Source organism: Muscardinus avellanarius (genome assembly GCF_963383645.1).
Source record: "Muscardinus avellanarius genome assembly, chromosome: 4".
Classification (NCBI taxonomy): Eukaryota; Metazoa; Chordata; class Mammalia; order Rodentia; family Gliridae; genus Muscardinus; species Muscardinus avellanarius.
This window is the reverse complement of record NC_137789.1, coordinates 155,807,086-155,830,691: the sequence shown is the minus strand read 5'-3', so window position 1 is coordinate 155,830,691 and position 23,606 is coordinate 155,807,086.

Below are 23,606 nucleotides of genomic sequence, written 5' to 3'. Positions count from 1 at the left end.
TGGGAGGCTGAGACAGGAGGATCGAGGTTCAAGGCCTTAGCAACACAGAGATCCTGCTTCAAAAATAAGGCTGGGGCAAAGCTCAGAGAGAGAATGTTTCTGGGGGTAGGAGGAAGGCAAGGAAGGGAGGAAGGAAGGAAGGAAGGAAGGAAGGAAGGAAGGAAGGGAAAAATCGGGCTGGAGTTCAGGGACAGGTGTAAGTGCTGCTGAGAAGCCAGGATGGAAAGGAATGAAGGCCAGGCTGAGTTGGACCTCGACACTGGATCATCACCATATCCGAGGATGCTGACGAGTTCCGCACTCACGCGCAGGCCCGGGCTGCACAGTTCTGTAAGCTGTTATAAAGCTCTGTGGACTAAGTCTCATGAAAATACGTGCACCTCCTAAAGGGGTCATCGCCCGCCCTCACCCGTTTGTTTACTTTAGAGAGAATGGATTGTGGAACCTAAAAGTGAGTTTTCTAAACCTCACCTGGTCTTCCTTCTTTGGCCCCAGGAAGCTCAGCGCTAAGTCTGCAGGCCAAATGCTAGAACTTCACAAAGAACAGAACGTGAAGACCTAAGTGACCTTTCAACCTTTAGTTATATTGTGATATTCTCTCTCAATTTCCCTAAGCCCCTAGTTTGGTTTTTCGCTTTTTGGGGATTTTTTTGTTTTTATTTTGTTTTGTGTTGTGTTGCTTTGCTTTTAGTATTAGGGATTCAACCCAGAGGCATTTGACCTCAGAGCTACATTTCTAGCCCTATTTTATCTTTATTTGGAAACAAGGTCTTGTTAGGTTGATGAGAGTCTCTCTACTTACTGAGGCTGTCCTCGAATCTGTGATCCTCCTGTCTCAGCCTCCCAGGTACTGGGATTACATGGCGGTGAGTACACACCATACTCGGCCTGCTTTGACTTTTGAATTTGTGTCTCGGCGTCATGCTTTTCTCCCAAGCTGCTCGTGGAGTTCTGTGGAATGAGACAAGGTGCCGACCAATGATTTTGTTTCCAACAGAGCTCACCCAGAGCCCTGGCCGCCGGGCAGCGCCCCAGGCCTTGGGGTTCAGTAGGTGCTGCCGGGTACACTGGGACAGAGCTGTCTGATCCCTACCTGTGGCCCTGCGACCCACACCGCTCTCCAAGCAAGGCTGCTGTCCTCGGATTGCTACTTACACACTGGTGAGCAAGAGGAGGGGGCCACGCCAGCACAATTCCTAACGAATCTTCAATAAGTCAGATATAGGGGGTTTTTTTTTCGCCCACCTCTGGGAAGATTGTCAAGTGAAACAATGTGGCTTTGAGCTTCTGACAGATGCTAATGAATTGTTGTTTACATTTTTGATTTACTGCCTAAACAAAGATAAGACATGCTCTTGAAAACACATTGAATGCACAATCCAAACACATCCATTAAATCTGTCACAATAAACACGACAGCTTTCTTCCAACCTAACAACTGGCATGCCTCATTTGCATATTAATGAGAAAACCGGGATCAGCCTGCACAAATTACTTATATCTCATGAAGGGGCTGCTCCTGATGACAGTGAGGCACTTGGGGTGTAAATACACCAGGTTAATACCTTGGCTGTTTTAATGCCCTCTCCCTCGGCTTGCTCTGGCCGTCCCGGAGTCCTGGGTGGGTTACCTCCGCCAACTATGAGGTACGGAGATCCCTAATGGGGGTCGGCGTGGCTCAGAGCAGGGGCGGCCTCGGCGCCCATCAGCGCTCCAGAGATACTGTGGGATGCCAACGGTGACCCAGTCCAAGCTTTCCCATTGACAAACTCCCCTGATCACAAACTGTATCAGAAGGAACTGAAAGAAAAATACTAGCTATTTATGGGAACCAACCAGATGTGGGGAACGTTCACATGAATCATCACCTTTAAACTCCACGGGAAACTTTAGGGCCGGGTGACAAAAGGGAGTGTACACGTCCATGCTGCCCTCCGGCACCTGTGGCAGACATGACTAGTCAAGGCCAGAACTCCTTTCAGCGGAGCCTGGATTCCATTCAACTCACCATCCTCAACACAAGACTTCAGGAAGCTGCCACCATCCACCAGGGGTCACACAGGTGATAAAGCCCAGTAGATAAAGCCCAGCCCGGGACAGGTGTGATTGTTTCCATTAGAGAAACATGAGAAAAACCCTCTGTGAAAGCTTAGGACACCTACCCAGGCTGCCCAGCAGGGGAGAGAAGGCAGGACTCAAGTCCGGGAGCCTCCAGCTACGAGACCAGTTCCTTCTTCACTTTGGCTCCCAGGACACCGCATCCCTCCACTCTGAACACAGCTCCGCCTGGGCCCACGCAGCTGCGCAGGGATTGAGTTGGTTCTAATGAAGGCAGCAGCAGCAACATGACTCAAGTGTAAGGGCCCAGAGAAGAGAATGCTCCCAGACAGAAGCAGCCCAGGCTCCAACAGAGCACCCTGGAGGGCTACAGGAGACTCTTCTCTCCCGAGTGTCTCGGCAGGCTGGGGTCTGGATCTGGGGGGCCTTGGACGACTCCTCTGTTTCTCTGAGTCTTGGCTCTGAAAGAGAAACAGCACTAGTTCCTTCACGTGTTGAGCAGAAAAGAGCTCTCACCCTAGAGAACCCAGCAAGAGCCTGGCAGCAAATGATATTTCAGAGCACCAGGCCACTGGGTGTGGAGGCAGGCCTGTAATCCCAGCACTGTACTTGGGAGACTGAGACGGGAGGATTGCAATTTCGAGGCCAGCCTCAGCAACTTTGTGAGACCCTCTACAACTTAGTGAGACCTTATTTCAAAATAAAAAATAAAATAGGACTAGAGGTATAGCTCAGAGGTAGCATGGCCCTGGGCTCCATCTCCAGCATCACAAGAAAACAACAAATCCGGGTGTGGTAGCGCACACTTGTAATCCCAGTACTCGGGAGACTGAGACAGGAGGATGGCGCAGGTTTGAAGCCAGCCTCAGCTACTAAGTGAGGCTCTCAGGAACTTGGTGAGAATCTGTTTCCAAATAAAACATAAAATAGGTCTGGGAGCCTAACCTGGAGGCAGAAAGCCCCTGGGTTCCATTCCCACATTCCCAGTAACACACACACACACACACACACACACACACACACACACACACACACACAGTGCCAAGCCATCAGTTCCTGTTGCTTTTCTAAGCCAGGTACCCCAGCAGGCTCCGCCCCGGTGTTCTTGCTTGATGTGAACAGGAGTCAGTGGGTGGCAGGCGCTCTCAGAAAGTGCAGAGCCGCCTAAGAGCCCCTAACTGCACCTGTAAAGAAGCCCCCTCTGCCCTTCCTCTACTCTTTCAGCACCTTCTCCAAGAAAGACCTATCCCTTACCTGGAACTTCCAACCCCAGGTGCAGAGGCCCCACCCAGAATCCAACACTGCAGAGTCAGGGGCTCCGCCCTGGCCTGTCCCTTTAGAAGTCTCCACCTTCAAGTGCACTTGGCGGCCCACACCCCAGACTTTGACCCCTGGGCATTGACAAGACCCTTGGTGCCCCGTGTGGTGTTGCACGCTCGTAATCCCTGTGCTTGGGAGGCTGAGACAGGAGGATCGTACAGGTTCAAAGCCAGCCTCAGCTACTTAGTGAGGCTCTCAGCAACTTAGTGAGACCCTGTTTCCAAATAAAGTATAAATAAGGTCTGGGAGTGTATCCAAGAGGTAGAAAGCCCCTGGGTTCCACCCCGGCAGCCAAAGCAGTGTTCCCAGGCCCGGTGCTCAGAATCTGCGACAAGACGTCATCCCAGGACCACAGCAGAGCAGGCCTAAAGCATCCCACAGGAAAGGGATTCTCTGGGACTGCGGCCACTGGGAACTTGCATTCCAAATTATTTTATCCAAATCATTTCACAAGAAAAAAAGTCCTATTCCAATTAAATGAAGATGTGCAGGGAACACTTCCAAAGCCACACCTCTTCCCCCTTGGTGACTTTCTGTACCACTTCTTGAGATCCCTGTGCCGGACTCTGCTGAGTGTCGGGTGTCATAATAGGATGCTCCTGCGCACCCCCAAACTGCACATCTTTGCGTATCACCGCTCCCTTCAGCGCGGGCCGGGCTGGAAGCTCACTTCTAACAAATGGAATGGGGTAGGAAAATAGAATACCACTCCCAAGACTGTGGACCCTTTCATGGGTGCCCCGTACCCCCCGCTCTGGGGCAGCCTTGCAGAAGTCTGCCTGGTGGAGCTGGAGGTGGTCTCCAGCCAATAGCCAGCAAGGAACTGGGGTCCTCCTTCTCTCGGCTCACGGAAAGAAAGAAAGAAAGAAAGAAAGAAAGAAAGAAAGAAAGAAAGAAAGAAAGAAAGGGCATGATGTTGCACACCTGTAATCCCAGAACTTGGGAGGCTGAGACAGGAGCATCACAGGTTCAAGACCAATATCAGCAACTTAGCAAGACCCTGTTTCAAAATAAAGAATAAAAAATAGGGCTGGGAGTGTCACTCAGAGATAGAATGGCCCTGGGTTCCATCCCCAGTACCGAAAAAAAAAATTTTTTTTAATAGAGCTGGGGGTGTAACCCTATTCTTGGGTTCAATCACCAGTACTAAAAAAGTTAAAATTTTTTAAAAGTTATTTTAAAAGCTTCCAAGAGAAAGCCAGAGTGCCCCTTGGCAGGGTCCATTTGGGGATCCCTCTACGGCCCCGGCAGACCCAAGGGTAGAACACGGAACACAGATACCTGGTAGCAATTACGTGGGAAAGAGCAGACCTGTGACATTTCTGCCAGGAGGCCAATTCAGCCACAATTCCTTCTGTCCATCAGTCACTACCCCACAATTATTTTGCCTTTTCTAATCAGCAGACAGGCTTTTGAAGCTCTTGCTCAAACACATTTATCATCTCCAGTACTCTGTGGAGAGAATCAATTTTGTGCACCCTTGCTAAGCCTACCAAGAACTCATTTGTAATTAAAGAAGTACGTGTGAAGGAAAGGACTTGTGGACGCTAAGACAGGTCGAGCGCTCCCCTCCTCGGAGCGCCTGGCACACCCACAACATGCCCGTGAGCGGCTGCTCCCGGACACCTCAGTTATCAACGGCTCCCTTCCCTGGTCAATACGCAGGTCTCGTCCTATCTAAGTCGCTTTAGGAATCGTGACTCACCGGCTTGTCCAAGACACATGCTGCTGGAGAGACATCGCTCCTAGCCCTCTGGCCAGGACCTGACACCAATTGTGCCCAGCTCCAACAAGATCTGCAGACAAGGTGCAGCGGTGCACACCTGTAATCCTGGTACTCGGGAGGCTGAGACAGGAGGGCCACAGGTTCAAGGCCAGCCTCAGTTACTTAGCAAGACCCTGAGCAACTTCAAAATAAAAACTAAAGGTATCTTGGAGGTAGAATGCCTGTGGGTTCAATGTCCAGTAATCCACCTTCCAAAAAGATTCTCAGACAAGCCCAGCGCGGTGGTGTGCGTGCCTATAACCCCAGCAACTCAGTAGGCTGAGGCGGGAGGATGGCAAGTTCAAAACTAGCCTGGAGAACTCAGCGAGACCTTGTCTCAAAATAAAAATTGAAAAGCCCGGTGTGGTGGTGCACGCTTGCAATCCCAGTACTTGGGAGGCTGAGACAGGAGGATCGTAGGTTTGCGCTTCTACACCGAGGTCAGCCTCAGCCACTTAGTGAAGCCCTCCACAGCTTAATGAGACCCTGCTTCAAAATAAAAAGAATTTTAAAAAATATAGAGCTGAAGGTGTAGCTCGGAGGTAGAAGGCTCCTGAGTTCAATCCCCAGTACCGCAAGAAATAAGTAAATAAATAAATAAATAAATAAATAGATAGATAGATAGATAGATAGATAGATATTGGGCTGGAGATGTAGCTCAGTGGTCCAGCCCCCTGGGTTCAAGCTTCTGTACCAACAACAAAAAATAAAAACTGCAGCTAAGGGCAAAGTCAGGAAACAAACAGTGGCCCCAGGGAGACATCAAGACCCCTCCAAAGAAACGGAACGTGCTGGAAGCCATGGCGGTTGAACTTGTCCAGCTGGCTCCAAATGGTCGCCTCCTTGGGAACCAAGGGGGCATTGGTAATCAACAGCAGGGTCTCTTGGGAAGCAGAAAGAAGGTTTGGCAGCCCCTGATGGGGCCAGGAAAGCTCTGCCTCGACTGGAATGTAGGCGCCGTCCTGGCACCAGACGCGTGGTTTCCCAGAGGTAATGCGTGTCCAGGTCAGGACTGGCCCATGTCTCAGCTCTCCTCCAACTCCCCACACGGAGTGGACAGCTGCGCTCAGGACCCACATGTCTTATGGGATGGGTCTTTATTTGCGGAGGATGACAAGCAGGGAAAAAAAAATTGGAAGCACCCCCAGGGAGACAGCGATCTAGCAGCCGCTTCCTCCCACCCGTCCCTTTCCACATTAAAGTCCAATCTGACAGCCTGCCCCACGGAGGAACCTCATAGGAATTAAGATATTCCAGATATTCTTAGAAAAATGAAATATTGAAGAATGGTTTCCCGAGCTGATAATGGTGGTGCATTTGAAAAATAGACCGGAGTGTCGTGTCTAAAAGCCTGAAGTCATAAAAGGCGTTATGAATGGATGGAGTGGGAACCTCTACAAGCCGACTTCATTGATGTCACCGTAAGCGATGAACGCTGTCACTCTTTTTTATATATAACAAGAAGATATGCCGCTGCATCCAGATCTCATTGTAGAAACCGTCAGGCTCGCTGAAACGGCATTGCAGGAGCTATTTATGATGATAGGAGGCAAAATGCAAGGTTAAGAGATCTTTATCTGCTGTCTATGGAAATGTGCTTCCACACCGAGGCAGTCCGGGAAATAACCTTCTGGCGAACCCAGGACACCAGGGGAGCTACAGAGTGAGATTAACCAGCAGAGGCAGGGCCGCATCCCAACGCCGTTCCCGCTCGCTCCCGATGTCTCGGCCCCCTGCACACACAGGTGTTCTGCCAGCTTTCTCTATTGAAAACAACAAAAAAAAATCTCACTCAAAATCTTATCTCAGATGCAAAGTGATCCAACCAAAAACTGACATTCTCGCTTCCAGAAGGCAGTGAAGCTGCCGGGGGTCACATCCCCAACCACCTTGGCGTCCAGCGTGGCCCTGGAACTGGTGGTTGCCAGGGATGTGAGCAGTGGGAGGTGGTCACTTCTGGGCCCCTGTTTTTATTTATTTTTGTAGGGGTTTTCAAGATGTTGAACCCAGAGACATTCTATCTCCAAACTATACCTCTGGCCCTAATTATTTTTCTCTTTATTTTTTGGACCTGGGAACTGAACTCAGGAGCATTCTACCTCCAAGCTGCATCCTCAGCCCTTTAGATTACTGAGTGTCTCGGTACACTGCTGAGGTTGTCCTCAAACCGGAGATCCTCCTGTCTCCACCTCCCAGGTACTGGATTCCAGACACATACCACTAGTGCTGCCTAATTTTTTTTTTTAATTTTCAAACAGGGTCTTATTAAGTTCCTGAAGGACATCACTGAGTTACTGAGGCTGGCCCCAAAACTGAGATCCTCCTTTCTCAGCCTCCCAAGTATGGGATTACAGGCATGCACCACCACACTTGGCTAGTCCCCTGTTAGTAGCTTATTTTATTTAATCACAAAATAGTCGCTTAATTTGTGATTTTTCTCCTAACACCTGGAGGTGGAGGATTCCTAGGTCCTAGAGGGATGATGGAGCTTAACAGAAAAGAACATGGGACCTCAGAATCACCCCATGGAGAAAAAGCATCCCCACTCAGGACCACTCCATAACTATGCTTTATGTATATGAGAAGTGACCTTCTATTTCACTGCTAAGCCAATTGAAAGGTGGGGCTTACTTGTTACAGCAGCGCCTCTTATCCTTACTAGTACAACTTAGTACCTTTCTAAGGTCCTTTCCATTCACGCCTTGAACGGGAGGAAATGTGATTGGACCCAGGCAGTTTGCATTTCCGGGGTCCAATCCCCAGTGGCACAAGGCAGCACACAGGGTGCAAAGCATAGCTAAGTGAGGTAGAGACACTCACCAAAATCCCAAAGACCCAGATACATCTGTAACTGACCATTCCTGGTCAAGGATAGGCTTATATCTTGTCTGCCACTGCTTCAGGTATCACCTTTGTCTTATCCAAGCAGACAACGCCTAAGAATTTGACAGAATATCCAGATCCCTGGACCCTGTGCTCATAGACAGCCCACTCCATTCCTGGAGAGCGGCCCAGAGGCTGCACGCAGCTGCTTCTAACTCTGTAGAGACAGAGGTTAGCATGACATCATCAATATAACAGTAATACCGTGCAGCCCTGGGCTTCCATCAGGAGGCTAAATCCTGTGCCACCAAGCCATGACACGAGGCGGGACTACACAGGTCTTCCTGGGTCAATACCAAAGAGCTTCATTGCTGCCTTTCCCAGATTAAAGCAGATTGTTCTTGGCTTTCTGGGGTAATATCGATGGAGAAAAAGGCATTCGCCGCGTCTACAATGTAATGGAATTGTTCCAGTCCATGTGACAGGTGACCCATCAGTTCTGAGAAGTGGGGTACTACTGCATGCAAAGGCACCGTCACATTAGACACTCTGTGGTCTACTGACATACGCCAGGAACCGTCGGGTTTTCTCATGGCCACAGGGCAGAGTTAGATGGGCTGAGTCGGGCAGATACGCCGGCCTCTTTTAGCTTCAATCTCATTTGTCCACTTCCCTGACGCCCCTCGGTAACTTGCAGTGCCATCCGTCCACAGTCCTCGTGGCTCGGGGAGGTGTGGGGGAGCACAATTCGGATGTTCTCCACCATGGTCTTCACCGCGTGAACTCAGAGCTGGAACTCACCAATCACTGTCTTCACAGGCAATCCCCGTGACACATCCACTCCAGGATACACTCAGAGAGGAGGGATACATACACATCATATTGCTTAGGAGGCAGACGTCTGATTCTCAAAACCACCAGGGCACCTAGGGCTATAATGAGATGGCCATGGGTCAGCCGGTTCCTCCACTAACTGGGTACCCCAGCTCAGTCCCTAGTCTGGGAGAAAGTCATGACTGGTGGCCACAGCACCGCCAGGAACATCAGGCCACCTGTCTGTTGCCTCTCCACCAGTCCACTGCCAGGACGTCTGGCTCCAGCGCCCCTAAAGCCTTCCGCACTTTTTTCAGCTGGAGATACACAGTGCCCCAAGCCTCAGGCGAGGCCCACGCTACCAGATATTCCACTACCAGGAACGAAAAATATCTGTCTCTCGGACACAGTGGCACAGGCCCTTATCCCAGCTACTCTGAAGCCTTAGGCAGGAGGATCACAAGTTCAAGAATAGCCTGGGCAATGTAGTGAGACCCTGGTGGTGCACGCTTGTAATTCCACCATTTAGGAGGCTGAGATGGAAGGACCGTGGTTCAAGGACGGCCTCAGCTACTACTTAGTGAGGCCCTTTGCAACTTAGTGAGACCCTGTTTCAAAATTTAAAAAAAGGGCTGGGGGTACAGCTCAGAGGTAGGATACCCCTGGGTTCTATCCCTAGTACCACAAAAAAAAAAAAAAAAAGAAAAAGAAAAAAGAAAGGAAAAAGGGCTAGCGATACAGTTCAGTGGTAGAGCACTTGCCTAGCATGTGCGAGGTTTGATCCCCAGTACCTCAAAATACATATGTCTCTTCCCCTCCCAGTCCTATAGGTACCTTGCTCAGCTCCCAGGAACCTAGTTCAGCACGAAGATAGCCACACTCTGGACATGGCTGTTAAACCATAATCCCAGTACTCAGCAACCTGAGACAGAAAGATCTCAGGTTCAAGGTCAGCCTCAGCAACTTAAGAAGACCCTCAACAATTTAGCAAGAACCTGTTTCAAAATAAAAAGGACTAGAAGTGTGTCACTCAAAGATAGAATGTCCCTGGATTCAATCTCCAGGGATACTGAAAAAAAAACAAAACAGATTCCCATTTTGAGAGTGACCAACAATCATAGTTTTCTCAAAACTAAGAGCTGTCGGTCCAGAAGAGGGACAGTTCAGGCAAACATGGATGGTTGGTCACCCTGCATTGGCCCCATCCCCCCTTGGCCCCCATTCCTAGCTGCAGAAACACCTGTACTTCCTGGGAGGGGGAGGAGAGACAGAAGACCCAGCAAGGAGTCTGTCTCTGGAGCCAGACCTGGGTCCCTTGAGTCCATTTACTAAATCCCTGGCCAGGCCCAGCCCCTTCCCTCCCGGGAACGCACATCTGCCCATGCTCAGACCCCTGCCAAAGCAGAGTTCCGCAATATGCGTGGGGCAGGGTCATTCCAGAAGAAAGCCAAACCAGAAGTATCCCGTCCACAATGCGGCTCTCCAAAAGCAGCCAGTTACTGCACTTTCCGGGAGTGCCGCGGGCGTTACCATAAACAGCAAGCGGGGCTTTGGTTTTTATTCCCCAGGCAGTATATTATCTGCAATTTGATATTGAGAAAGAGCTGTGGTCAAGAAATTTCTAGAAAGCAAGATTCTCCCGGGCTTCTTATTCCACCCGCCCCTTGTAAGTCCTGTTCGCTGCTAGGAGAACAGATAATTTCACATTCTTCCCCAGACGCTTACGGCATCTCTCCCAGCCGCAGCCCCCAGAAACAACAGGCTTGGCCTCCATATATGGCCAGGGCGTCAGCCTCGGGGCTGGGGGACAATCTGTCTGAGGGGAGAAGGGGCAGATGCTGTTGTTTTGAGCAGACCGGCAGGAAATGAGTTGTGGGTTTCCTGATGGAAACCTCAGCCGCAGAAGAGAACTGAGCCCCCCTACTTGCAAGGATCTCTTTCCCTCGCTTTCTCTTTCTGTCAATATGCTATTATCTCCGGCGACTCCTGCCCTCCCAAGAAAAATGAGGCAGGAAATAGACAATATAATAGGAAACGTGGCAAATGCACATTTCCTGTCAACAATATGCCTTACTAATAGGTCGTCAGACGAGTATTTCATTAGAACAACGATTATGACAGCTACAATATTTCTAGAGACAAACTAGGGTGGATCCGAGGGAGAGGAATGTGGGAAGAGCTTCGCCAAGACGCAGCGTGGGTCTGGGGCTCTGCTGGGGCTGTGGGAGCCAGGAACCCAGCCGTTCTGATCTTAGATCGGGCTGTGGTAGATGGTGGCCATGGGCCTGGACAGCGATGCTCCCCTCCTTTTGCCCTCAGTGGCTGAGTGTGAGGAGCTCCCCAGCCTCCTCCCCCAGGCCCGTGCACAGGGCAGCCCCCACAGCCTGGCTGATCCTCCTGGCTCTGGCTCGGACTCCTAGAGTGGCTGGGTTCTGCTTGGAACCAGGCAGGTCCCCTGCCGCACTCCAGCCGAGCTGGGGCTCCAAACCCAGGCCCATTCAGCCTGCCCAGCAGCCCACACAGTGGATCCATTCAGACAACCGAGGTCTTGACGGTGCCGCGGGAAGGGGAGTAGGGAGGTCAGAGGCTTCGCAGATGCCACAGCTCAGATGTGCCTTCCAAAGTTCTCACGTTAGAAGCCTCTGGTGCTTCAGTGGTGGCGGGGGGGGGGGGAGGCTTGTAAAAGCAAGGTGGTAGCCGGGCGTTGTGGGCACACTTGTAATCCCAGCATTCGGGAGGCTGAGACCGGAGGATCGAGGTTCCTGGACAGCCTCAGCTACTTAGTGAGGCCCTCTGCAACTTAGTGAGACCCTGTTTCTAAATAAAGAATAAAAAAGGCTGGGTGTGGTGGTGCACGCTTGTAATCCCTGTACTTGGGAGGCTGAGACAGGAGGATCGCATAGGTTCGAAGCCAGCCTCAGCAACTTAGTGAGACCCTGTTTCCAATTAAAGTATAAAATAGGGCTGGGATTATAGCCCAAAGGTAGAAAAGCCCCTGGGTTCCACCTCTAGTACCACAAAAAGAAAGAAAGAAAGAAAGAAAGAAAGAAAGAAAGAAAGAAAGAAAGAAAGAAAGAAAGAATAAAAATAGGCAGAGGGTGTAGCTCTGAGGTCGAATGCCTGTGGGTTCCATCCCCAGACCCACAAAAAGAAAAAAAAAAAGAATAAAAAATAGAGCTGGGGTGTAGCTCAGAGGTAGAATGTCCCTGGGTTCCAGCCCTAGTACCACAAAAAAGAAAGAAAGAAAGAAAGAAAGAAAGAAAGAAAGAAAGAAAGAAAGAAAGAAAGAAAGAAGAAACAGCAAGGCCCCTCGTGGTGAGCCGCGGCCTCTGGCGTCCTCCTGCCCTCTGCTGTGGGATGACACAGCGCGGGGCCCTCAGGAGACGTCCAGCAGTGCTCCAGGGCTTTCCAGCTTCTCAAACTGTTAGCCAAGTAAGTCTCTTTTCTTTATAAACCACACACTCTCTGGTATTTCGCTGCTGCAGCGCCACGTGGACCCCAGCAGTAAGCTTCCTTTTCTGTCTCTGGTGGATTCTCCATGCCCCTGAGCACAGCCATAAGGGGCCACGCCAAGACCTGACTTCAGGCCCCGGCCCTTGACCTCGAGCCCACGCGGCACTGGGGAGGTGCCTACCGCGGTCCACAGCATCATGTGTGTGTGGCTTTTTATTTGCTTTGGTTTGGTTTGTCACTAGGGATTGAACTCAGAGGCATTCTACCACCAAGCTACACCCTCAGACTTTTTTTAAAAAACTTTTATTTTTTTATTTTATCATTTATTTATTTACGGGCCTGGGGATAAAACCCAGGGGCATTCGCCCTCCAAGCTACATCCCCTGCCCTATTTTGTATTCTTTATTTTGAAACAGGGTTTCATTAAGTTGCAGAGGGCCTCACTAAGTAGCTGAGGCCATGAACTGCGACTCTCTGGTCTCAGCCTCCCAAATGCTGGGATTACAAGTGTGCGCCACCACGCCCGGCTTAACTTTTTATTTCGAAGTAGACTCTTGCCAAATCGCTGAAGCTGGGCTCAAACCTGCGATCCTTCTGTCTCGGCCTCCCAAGTCCCGGGGTTGCTGGTGTGCCTCCCTGCACCAGCATTTCTTTGTGTGGTTTCTGATGTATGTCCATCTCCCCCAAAGGAGAGTGAGTTCTACGGGTGGGAAGGCAGAGCCGATCTAGCTTTGCTGGCATCTACAGCAGCCCCTGGCACCTCAATGAATGAATGAATGAATGAATGAATGAATGAATGAATGACGCGGTGGCTGAGCAGCTGCCCGGGTGGCACCCACCTCTCCCACTCTTACTCACATGCAATACAGAAGTCCACCATTTGTCCCAGCTCCAACACGCAGAGTCCAGTCTCCTTCTGCTTCCTAAAACACAAGGTGAGGCTTCCTTCTCCCGCCTGGGCACCCAGGGTCCAAAAACCAGCGCCCGCCATGGGCCTCTGGGAATCCGCGAGCTGCGAGGTTCTTTTGCTCGGCAGAGGTGGGGCCCGGCTTCTTGGCTTCAGAAATTAAAAGAACAACTGAAGAAACACGTGGACTTGGCTGTTTCTGGCATCCAGGACGGTGGACTGAGTTGGGAAGGAATTCATCTTTTGAGCAGAGAACCACAGGACAGCAAGGGGAGAACGACAGAAGTCCCGGGGTCTTCCTGTGATTGCTAGAAAATTCTTTTCTGCAGTTTAATCATCAGTTGGGGACATGCCTATACGTGTTCTGCTTCAAACTTCACCCCACCCTGAGTCAACAGAGCCCGGTTATCAAAAAATAAAAAGGAAAGGGGAAAACACAGGAGATTTGAGGATTTGACCAAAAAAAAAAAGCAAAGTTTAATCTCCCGTACAGGACCTATAAATAGACCCCCCAAATCAGCAAAAAATAAAAATTGATGGCTAAGCAAAAACAAGAGAAGTTCTTAAAGAACAAAAAGATTCTGTACGGCAATCAGCTCCTTACTTTGTGGAACCGTTTCCAGATGAGTAAATGGGTGATGAACGCGGAGGTCCTGCCAAGAGCTGCTGGGCCTCGTGGTGCGGACCCTCCCGCACGGCCCGCCAGGCCCGGGCCCCGCCGCCCCAAGGGAGCCACGGCGCACCCTGCACCTCGCCAGCGAGCCCTGCCGTGTCCAACGCGCACTCGGGCCGGGGGCCCCAAAGGTCAGGCAAACAAATAAACAGACCAGGGCCTTTCAGAGGGTCACTGCCCAAGGGCAATCCAGAGACGAGCACCCAACTACCTCCCGGCAGGCGCGCCCTCCATAGAGCTACATGGAGCTCCTCAGAGCTTCCTTGCTTTTGAAGCGAATGGCAGTGGTTTCCGACCATGAAGGCACCACAAAGAGAAAGTTAGAAGATACAGAATACATACCCAGGAGGCTGAGACAGGAGGATCGCAGGTTCACGGCCAGCCTCAGCAACTTGGTGAGGCCCTCTACAACTTAGTGAGACTCTGTTTCAAAATAAAGAATGAAAAACTAGGGCTGGGGGTATAGCTCAGAGGTAATATACCCCTGAGTTCAATCCCCAGCACCTCCCCAAAAAAGAAAATAGAGAATATAAAATAACCCCTAACCCAGTGAAAGATAATCACTGCCCACATCTGGCCTATTCCTACCTCCTTCCACTCTTTGTGGGTGTACAGTATGACCTTGAAATCCATATATAACCTATGGGTCATTTTTATAAGTAACCTACATTGTCACATTGTATCACAAGCAGTTTTCCATGTCACTGGACACTTTTCATTTGGGTTTTTTTTTTTCTTCTTTCTTTCTTTTTTTTTGGGGGGGGGGGTACTGGGAATTGAGCCCAGGAGCACCCTACCTCCAACTTACACCCCCTAGTCCTTTTAATTTTTAATTTTTAAATAAGGTCTCACCAAGTTGCTCAGTTTGACCTCAAATCTGTGATCCTCCTGTCTCAGCCTCCCCAGTACGGGGACAGCTGTGTGCCACCACGCCTGGCCACTGGACACGCTTTGAAAACACATCCTGTGAGTGGTAGGATGTCATCATACAGCCAGGCTATGTATACTTAGTCATGATACTACTGGTGGCATCTAGAATCTAGATGTTTCCATTCGGGGGACATATAAATACTACGGGCAAACCTTATATAGAAACACCGGACAGCATTTCCAGTTTTCCCTGTAATATAGATTCTTGTGAGCGGGCTTACATGGTCTACATAGAGAATTCTAAAATCTCTGGACACACATGCCAAACTGGGTTTCTAGACGATTGATCGATGTCGGCTTGATGTCTACCAGCCCACTTCCAGTGCTCTCAGTTGTTTTTAATTCTTGCACTCTGTTTAATAAGCAATTTCCCCAGAGAATGTAGGATGTGCAGAGGGGACTGAAAGTTGGGTAGGATCTTGTGAGGAGGGACGGAGCTCCAGGCTGGGGGGGGGGGCTCTATGCAAAGGGGAGGAGGGGAAGTGGGGTGCACTTTCCAGAATGGTGGGCAGGATTGGGCTGTGTGAGGGGAGAATTAGCTGGAGGAACAAAGCCAAGAACTTGAATGCCAACGCAGGTGGGCAACTCGCGGGGAACTTGCATCGAGGCTCAGTCCTGCTCTTCTTTCCAGAAGCCTCAGCAGCTCAGAGACACTGGGGAGACCACAGAGGAGCCAGCAGCAGAGACCAGCTGAGAGGCTACACAGAGAGCGACCACGAGGAAGCCTCGGGGCTGCAAAGAGACAGGGCTCGCCGCAGGACTGTTCTGTGTCTTCTCTGGGCTAGAAAGTCATTAGCTGGCTGGGGCAGGGCCCGGACCTCCTTTGTCTGTAAAGAGTTCCCCGCATTGCACATGAGGGACATGGCCAGCTGATGCTTATGGAGTTGGAACTCAGGAGCCGCCTCCTCCACCGCCACCCGAGTTCAGATCCGCAGTGACCAGCAGCTCCCAGATCAGATGGGCTCTAAAGCGGGCCAGGACCACCTCAAGGTTCAGATTCCTCCCCACTTCCCACCGGCCACGAGGAGGCCGTGTGTGTGTGTGTGTGTGTGTGTGTGTGTGTGTGTGTGTGTGTGTGTTACTGGGGATGGAACCCAGGGTCAGTCTACCTCTGAGCTACACCCCTGCCCTATTTTCTTATTCTTTATTTTGAAACAGGGTCTCTCTGAGTTGCAAAGGGCCTCACTAAGTAACTGAGGCTGTCCACAAACCGCAATTCCCCCATCCCAGCCTCCCCAAATGCTGGAATTACAACCATGCGCCACCACGCCCGGCTCTGGGTCCATCATTTTTAACAGAGTCGGGTGCAGTGACCTCAAGTGCAGACCCCTAGCCCTGGCAGGCCCGGGTTGGACAGCTTCTCCGAGGAAAGCTCTGCAGGGGATCTGCTCGTCACGGCCGACGTCAAAGCTGTGGCGCAGGGCCACTGTTTACCAGCCTGCATTTCTGGCCGTCCCAACGTTCCAAGCTGTCCGGTCACTTCCAGCTGTCTGGGCTCCATGGGCTCATGTGGTTTCTACAGCAGCTCCTGGGAAAGCCCGCCAGGCCAAGACTCCCGGCAGGCGTCCTTCAAGGCAAAATCCTGTCGTGAAAACGAAGAGCTGGTATTTCTGGAGCATCTATTATTGCCAATCATGTCCTAAGCACTTGACAGGTGGCTCCTGTAATCCTCAGAGTGGCTCTGGATCGCCCTCAGGTCACAGGTGACAGCACTGAAGCCCAAGCCAGCCGAGCACCTCAACACTGTCTCCCAGCCCCAGAGGAGGCCACACTGAGAGGAGTTTGTTAAAGGAGGGGCTTACAGAAGCAGAAGCAAGGTTGAGAACACTGCCGCCCGGGCGTGGTGGTGTACGCCTGCAACCCAAGTACTTCGGGGGCTGTCACGGGAGCTTTGCAGGTTCAGGGCCAGCCTCTGCAACTTAGCGACATCCTCAGTGACTTAGTGGGACCCCGGGTCAAGATAAAAAGTAAAAAATAAAAAACCTGTAATCCTAGTCCTTGGGAGGCTGAGATAGGAGGGTCTCAGGTTCAAGGACAGCCTCAGCAAGTAGTGAGACTCGCATCAGCCTAGCAACACCCTATTTCTAAAGAAGAAAAAAAATTAGGCTGGGGGTGTAGCTCAAAGGTAAAATGCCTCTGGGTTCAGTTCTCAGTAACACACACACACACACACACACACACACACACACACACACGAAGGCTCCTAGGTCCAATCTCCAATAGACAAAAAAAAAAAAGGCAAGGAAAGTCCAGATCCTACATCACTGCCTGCTCCACCCTGGTATCTCCAGGACAGGACACCAGGCACCGTGAGACTCTGTGCGCCTGTTAGTTGTCTGACTGCATGATTGGCTTCCCACACTGCCCCGTGTAATGTGTGCGGATACTGGAATCTGAGCTGGGCGTGTGTGACCTCAGACCACTCAGTCCCCCTCTCTGAGCCTCAGCTCCTCTTCTGTAAGGCACTGTCTTCGTGGTACCTCCCGTACAGCCTTGAGGAGAGACAGATGCAAGATAATGGGCGAAGCACCGAGCCTGGAGAGATGCAGCCGCTGTTGCCATTGGTGACGCGTGACCAGTGCCTAACCAAACACGGGCGCTGTGTCAGAGGGAAACGGCCTGGGAAAGCCTGGTCACTGGCAAGGGTGAGTCCCAGCAGCTCCCTGTGTTGAAATGTGACCCCCACTGGAGGTACGAAGGGTGGAGACAGCACCCCACCTTGGTGTTTGAGGGTGGGGCCTTGGCAGGAAGATCACAAGTTCTAGGCCTTGGCAGCTTAGTGAGCCCCGTCTCAAAATAAAAGACAAAAAGGGCTGGGGGTAGCCGGGCATGGTGTGCACACGGCACATGATTGTAATCCCAGTACGTGGGAGGCTGAGATGGAAGGATCGCACAGATTCAAAGCCAGCCTCAGGCCGGGCGTGGTGGCGCACGCTTGTAATCCCCCGCGCTTGGGAGGCAGAGACAGGAGGATCGCGCAGGTTGGAAGCCAGCCACACGCGCCGGCTTAGGAGACCCTGTTTCCAAATAAAAATATAAAATAGGTCTGGGAGTGTAGCCCGGAGGTTAAAGGGCTTCCAGGAGCCCCAGTACCACCAAAAAAAAAAAAAAAAAAAAAGCCAGCCTCAGCTACTCGGTGAGGCGCTCAGAAACTTAGTGAGACCCTATTTCCAAATAAAGAAAATATAAAATAAGTCTGGGAGTGTAACCTGGAGGTAGAAAGCTCCTGGGTTCCAACCCAATACCACCATTAAAAAAAAAAGGGCTGGGGGTTTAGCTCAGTAGTAGAGCACCCTGGGCTCTGTCCCAATACGAGGGGCGTGGGGGCTTGGGGAGGTGTTTTGGATTAGGTAAGATGATCAAGGAGGGAGGAGCTCCATAATTGATTCCTGGTGGCTCTATAAGACGAGGGAGCCCAGAAGACGCACACCTGCACACACTCTCCGGTCTTTGCTGTGTGATGCCCTGCACCATTTTGGAACTCCACCGGCAAGGGCCCCAAAAGCCTCAGCCTTGTACCTGGAGAACCATAAGCCAGAATAAGCCCTTGTTCCTCACGACGCGCCCGACTCATGATATTGTGCTTTTAACAACAGAAGATGGGCGCAGCCCTCATCTGTGAGTTAGTGTGCTGTGTGGCAGAGGGGCGGTGTCCGAGGTCATGGAGGCAGGGGAAGGATTCCCTCGATGCCATGGCCCGCGAGCTCTGCCAAGCCTGGAATCCTTGCTCAGAGGATGGAGAGCGCTCCGACTCCATTAGTCACGAGCGCAGCACGAAGCGATAAGTTAATTTCTAACTGTGGCACTTGATCCATTTCCCATTTACCTCATTAGTTTTTACAGCCTGCAATATTGGTGAGAACACTTCCAATTAACCATATGGGAAGCTTCAGTATGGAATCACAACAATTTTTAAAAATGTGTTATTTAACCAAATAAGAATCACAGCCCCCAGAAATAAAGATGCTACAAACCAGCTCTCGCATCCCGAGCAGGAGGAGCTCCTAGGAGGCCTGGCAGTCGGGGTCCTGAGTCTGAGTCTCACCTGGAGAGGAAAAGGCTGAGCTGGGCTCCACCGCTGCCTGCCTGGCCGAAGGAACCGGAGGAAAGCCGGGGCCTGACATCCAGGCCTGGAGAGAGAAGAGCCCCCTTCTGAAATCCACCCAACAGCTGTCAACGCTCCTCCTCGGTTTAGCTGTTAAGTTTTCCTTAATTCTGATCCTGCCTGATCACAAGAAGCAGTTTCCTGAGCCAAGCATGGTGGCAAACCTTTGTAATCCCAGTATGTACTTGGGAGGCTGAGACAGGAGGATTACAGATTCGAGGACAGCCTCAGCAAGTAGTAAAACTCTCACCAACCTAGTGAGACTGTTTCAAAAGAAAAAGAAAATAAGACTGGGGTGTAGCTGAGAGGTAGAATGCCCCTGAATTTAATCCTGATTAACACAGAAAGAGAAAAAAAAGAAGAGAAAGCAGTCCCCTGCTTGACAGCCAGGACCTCTGAGGCCAACAGAAGCATGGTCCAGCTGGGGCTCGGGCAGGTTCTCAGGCCGACTGCTCTCCTCACAGCACAGGACCCAGACTGGGCGCAGCCTGGGGGTTGTTCGGCTCTCAGTCCTTCGCAGGCACCTGACAGTGTGCCTGCCAGCACCCCAATATCAGTTCACACACCTGCCCCAGGTGAGGCAGGCCATGAACCTGCGATCCTCCTGTGTCTGCCACTCAAGTGCTGGGATTACAGGCGTGTACAAGCACACGCAGCTGGGGACACAATTATTTTATTTATTTATTTATTTATTTATTTATTTATTTTGTGGTACTGGGGATGGAACCCAGGGGCATTCTACCTCCAAGCTACACCCCCAGCCCTATTTTTTTTAATTCTTTATTTTGAAATAAGATCTCACTGAGTTGCAGAAGGCCTCGCTAAGTAGCTGCGGCTGGCCGTGAACCGCAGTCCTCCTGTCTCAGCCTCCCAAGTGCTGACCCTCCAGCAGGCCTGGCTGGAGACACGTTCTTGATCGGGAAAGACCAACAGTAAGAGTCCACGAGGCAAGACGCAGAGGTCAGCTGATGTGGCTGAGGGAGGAAAAGAAAGGAAACAGCGGGTGGGGCCCCAGATCCTGACATCCTCAGGCCAGCTCCACCCAGGCCGGTCCCATCAAGAGCCCTGAGCACGCGAGCTGCCCCGGGCAGGGTGTCTGTCCCTGTGGCCAACCGGTGCAACACCGACATCTCAGTTTCTCTCATCTGTAAACTTTCTTTGCGTGTGTGTGTGACATTGGGGATGGAACTCAGGGGGTTTGTATCTCTAGGTCACACCCCCGACCTATTTTCTATTTTATTTGAAAACAGGGTCTCACTAAGTTGCTGAGAGCCTCACTCAGTAGCTGCGGCTGGCTTCAAACCTGTGCGATCCTCCTGTCTTAGCCTCCCAAGCACTGGGCACCTAAACTTTCCATCTGCCCTACAGAGGGCTGAGGATAGGACACAACTGACCCTTGGCATTCCAAACCCTGCTCCAGACTCCCAAGGAAACCTGGCCATGTGTTTGTTTCCTTTTGTTTTGTTATTGTCTGTTTGATTCGGTTTGGTAATAGGGATTAAACCCAGGGACAGTCTACCTCTAAGCTACACCTCCAGCCGTGTGTGTGTGTGTGTGTGTGTGTGTGTGTGTGTGTGTGTGTGTGTGTTACTGGGAATAGAACCCAAGGGGTATTCTACCTCTGAGCTACAATCCAGATCCTATTTTATTATTTTTATTTTGAAATGGGTCTAAGTTCCCAGGGCTGGCCTGAAACTTGCTATTCTCCTATCTCAGTCTCCCAAATACTGGGATTATTACAGTTGTGTGTCACCATACCCAGCTCCAAAAAATAAGCTTTATGTGATACTGGATCCAAAAAAATGTGAAGTTGACTAGCTTAAGTGGCCTGACCAGCTGAAATCCTGGTGGTTTGTTTGTTTGCTGCAGTACTGGGGTACTGGAATGGAACCCAGGGGCACTCTACCTCTGAGCTACACCCCCAGCCCTATTTTTTATTTTGAAACAGGGTCTCTCTGAGTTGCAAAGGGCCTCACTAAGTAGCTGAGGCTGGCCACGAACCTGTGATCCTCCTGTCTCGGCCTCCCAAATGCTGGGATTACAAGCATGTGCCACCATGCCCAGCTTTGAAATTCTTGTTTTCACATAATGGCCCCAGGAAAACCCAGGGACTGGCCTGGGTGCCTTCCTCTCCTGGCTCCACGTGGGGGCTGCCACACTGAAGTCCCTTCCTAGAGCCTGCTGCTTGAAGGCCTCTGAGCAGAGCACCTGGCCCTGCTGCCCAGCCACCCCCTCTGCACACAGGGGACCACACTGTGGTCAGCTGGTCACAGTCTCCCGCCACAGGTGTGATGGAGGGTCGACCAGGACGGGGTTGGAAGACATGGTTCTCACTGAGATGGGACAGCAATACCCAGGCCACTTCCACTGTGGGAATCAGACCCCACGTCCAGGAGGCTTTATGGCTATGGTCTTTATGGCCATGATCTTTCTCATGCTTAAAACAAGAAACAAAGCCCGGCGTGGTGGTGCACGCTTGTAATCCCTGTGCTTGGGAGGTGGAGACAGGAGGATCACGCAGGTTAAGAGACCCTGTTTCCAAATAAAAATATAAAAAATAAGTCTGGGAGTGTAGCCCGGAGGTAGAAGAGTTTCCAGGAACCCAGTACCACAAAAAAACAAAAACAAGAAACAAGCAGGGTGTGGTGGGGGATCAGCCTCAGCTACTTAGTGAGGACCTTTGCAACTCAGTGAGACACTGTTTCAAAATAAAGAATAAAAAATAGGGCTGGAAGAATAGCTCGGAGGTAGGCCCCTGGGTCCCAGTCCCAGTACCAGTACCAGAGGGGGGAAACGGAAGAAAAGGTAGGACTTGGTCTGCTCTTGGCTCAGAGGCCAGCAGAGGCTCGAGCTGCCGGATGCTCTGCCTGCATCCCAGGAACCGCGGCTCCCAGGACCCTGGGGTGCTGAGCCCAGGGGGCACCGATGGGGGGCTGGAGGGCAGGCGGGGTTGGGACAGAGGCTCTCACCCTCTCCCTGGGCTTCCTGCAGAGTCCCCAGTGGTGGCTCCAGTCCCCATCCGGCCCCTCCCACCCTGCACCCCACACTCCTAAAAGGCCCAGGGCCGTGATTTTAGGTCCCCGCCCAGCTGCCCAGCGCTCATCCCTCCCTCCTCCGCCCCTCCAGCCCTGAGGAATAGGCGCAGTGTTCTTCAACTGCCAACTTCTTGGGGGCCGGGGCCTCGGCATCTGCTTCTACTCTCAGCTCTCCATTGTCCGTGTAATTAACGCCTGGTTTCCTCTGCTTTTTACATTGAGTTATTTATCTATTTATTTACTTTTTTTTTTTTTTTTGGTGGTACTGGGGTTCCTGGAAGCCCTTCTACCTCCGGGCTACACTCCCAGACCTATTTTTACATTTTTATTTGGAAACAGGGTCTCCTAAGCCAGCGCGCACGCGGCTGGCTTCGAACCTGCGCGATCCTCCTGTCTCTGCCTCCCAAGCACGGGGATGACAAGCGTGCGCCACCACGCCTGGCTTATTTACTTATTTATGTTGTGGTACCAGAGATGGAACCCAGAGGCATTCTACCTCCAAGCTACATCTCCAGCCCTAATTTTTATACTTTTTATTTTTGGGTGGTACTGGGAATTGAACCCAGGAACATTCTACCTCCAAGCTACACCCCAGGCCCTATTTTATTCTTTTATTTTGAAATGGGGTCTCACTAAGTTGCAGAAGGCCCCACTAAGTAGCTTAGGCTGGCCGCGAACCTGCGATCCTCCTGTCTCATCCTCCTGAGTACTGGGATTACAAACTGAAATGGACTCTTCAAACCTGAAATATGGAAGCTGGGCTACCATTGCTGAGGGAGCAACCAAGAGTGACCACACTGACCTCAAATGTGACCTTGGACAAGTAATCTCCCTCTCTGGGTCTCTGTTTACTCATCTGCAAAATGGGGGGAGTTTGATGAGACCAGTGTTCTAAATTGTATTCTCCAGAGCCCGAGGGTCCGCGGCGGTGCCTTAAGGGCCACTGTGGGGCCATTGTAGGGCACAGGAGAGTGGATCTGAGCGGGGAAGGCCCTGCCCCAATGTCAACAAGAGCAGCTTCCCTTGACCTTTGGGGAAACAAGAGATTCTGCTAGGTTGGCTGATGTTAATGTCCCTTGCTGCTCTCTCAAAGACCCGGATTCAAAGCTATAGATGACTTTATAAAAACGAGGAAGTAACCGGGATGATTCTTGCTAAGAATGATCCATTAGCTCTGGGGTTATTCATAATAAACTTTGGAGATTGATTAAGCTTCCTGGCCTGGTGCCAACCACTAACCCATCTGTACTGAGCTGCAGCCTCCGCAGCTCGAGGAGACATGCGCCCGAGATACTCACGGTTCCCTCTGTTCTCTTCAGTTATAAGAAGGCAAACCCTCTACATATACACAATTATTTAAAACTATTTATCTTGCACAGAGGAATTGATCCTCACAGGTCTTTCTCGCCACCCTTGGCACTGACAGATAGCCTGAGAGACGGCCTCGGATAGGGAGGACAACGGCCCCTAATGGATGGCTCCTCTCGGCTTAATCTTCCCCCCAGAGGGTCTTCTCCATCTGGAATCATCCCGATTTCCCTTTGTGTGTTTAACTCTGTAAGTGCCGGCGACAGCACGCACTTTCATTTCTGCTGTCTAAAGGGTTCAAAGGCATGGGCAAAGAAACAGGGAAGGCCCAAGCCGCCTCCAGTGACCCATCCACCGAGGATCACGGGTACCACCTGATGGGCCTCTCTCAGGAGCATCCCTGAGCACCTGCCCTG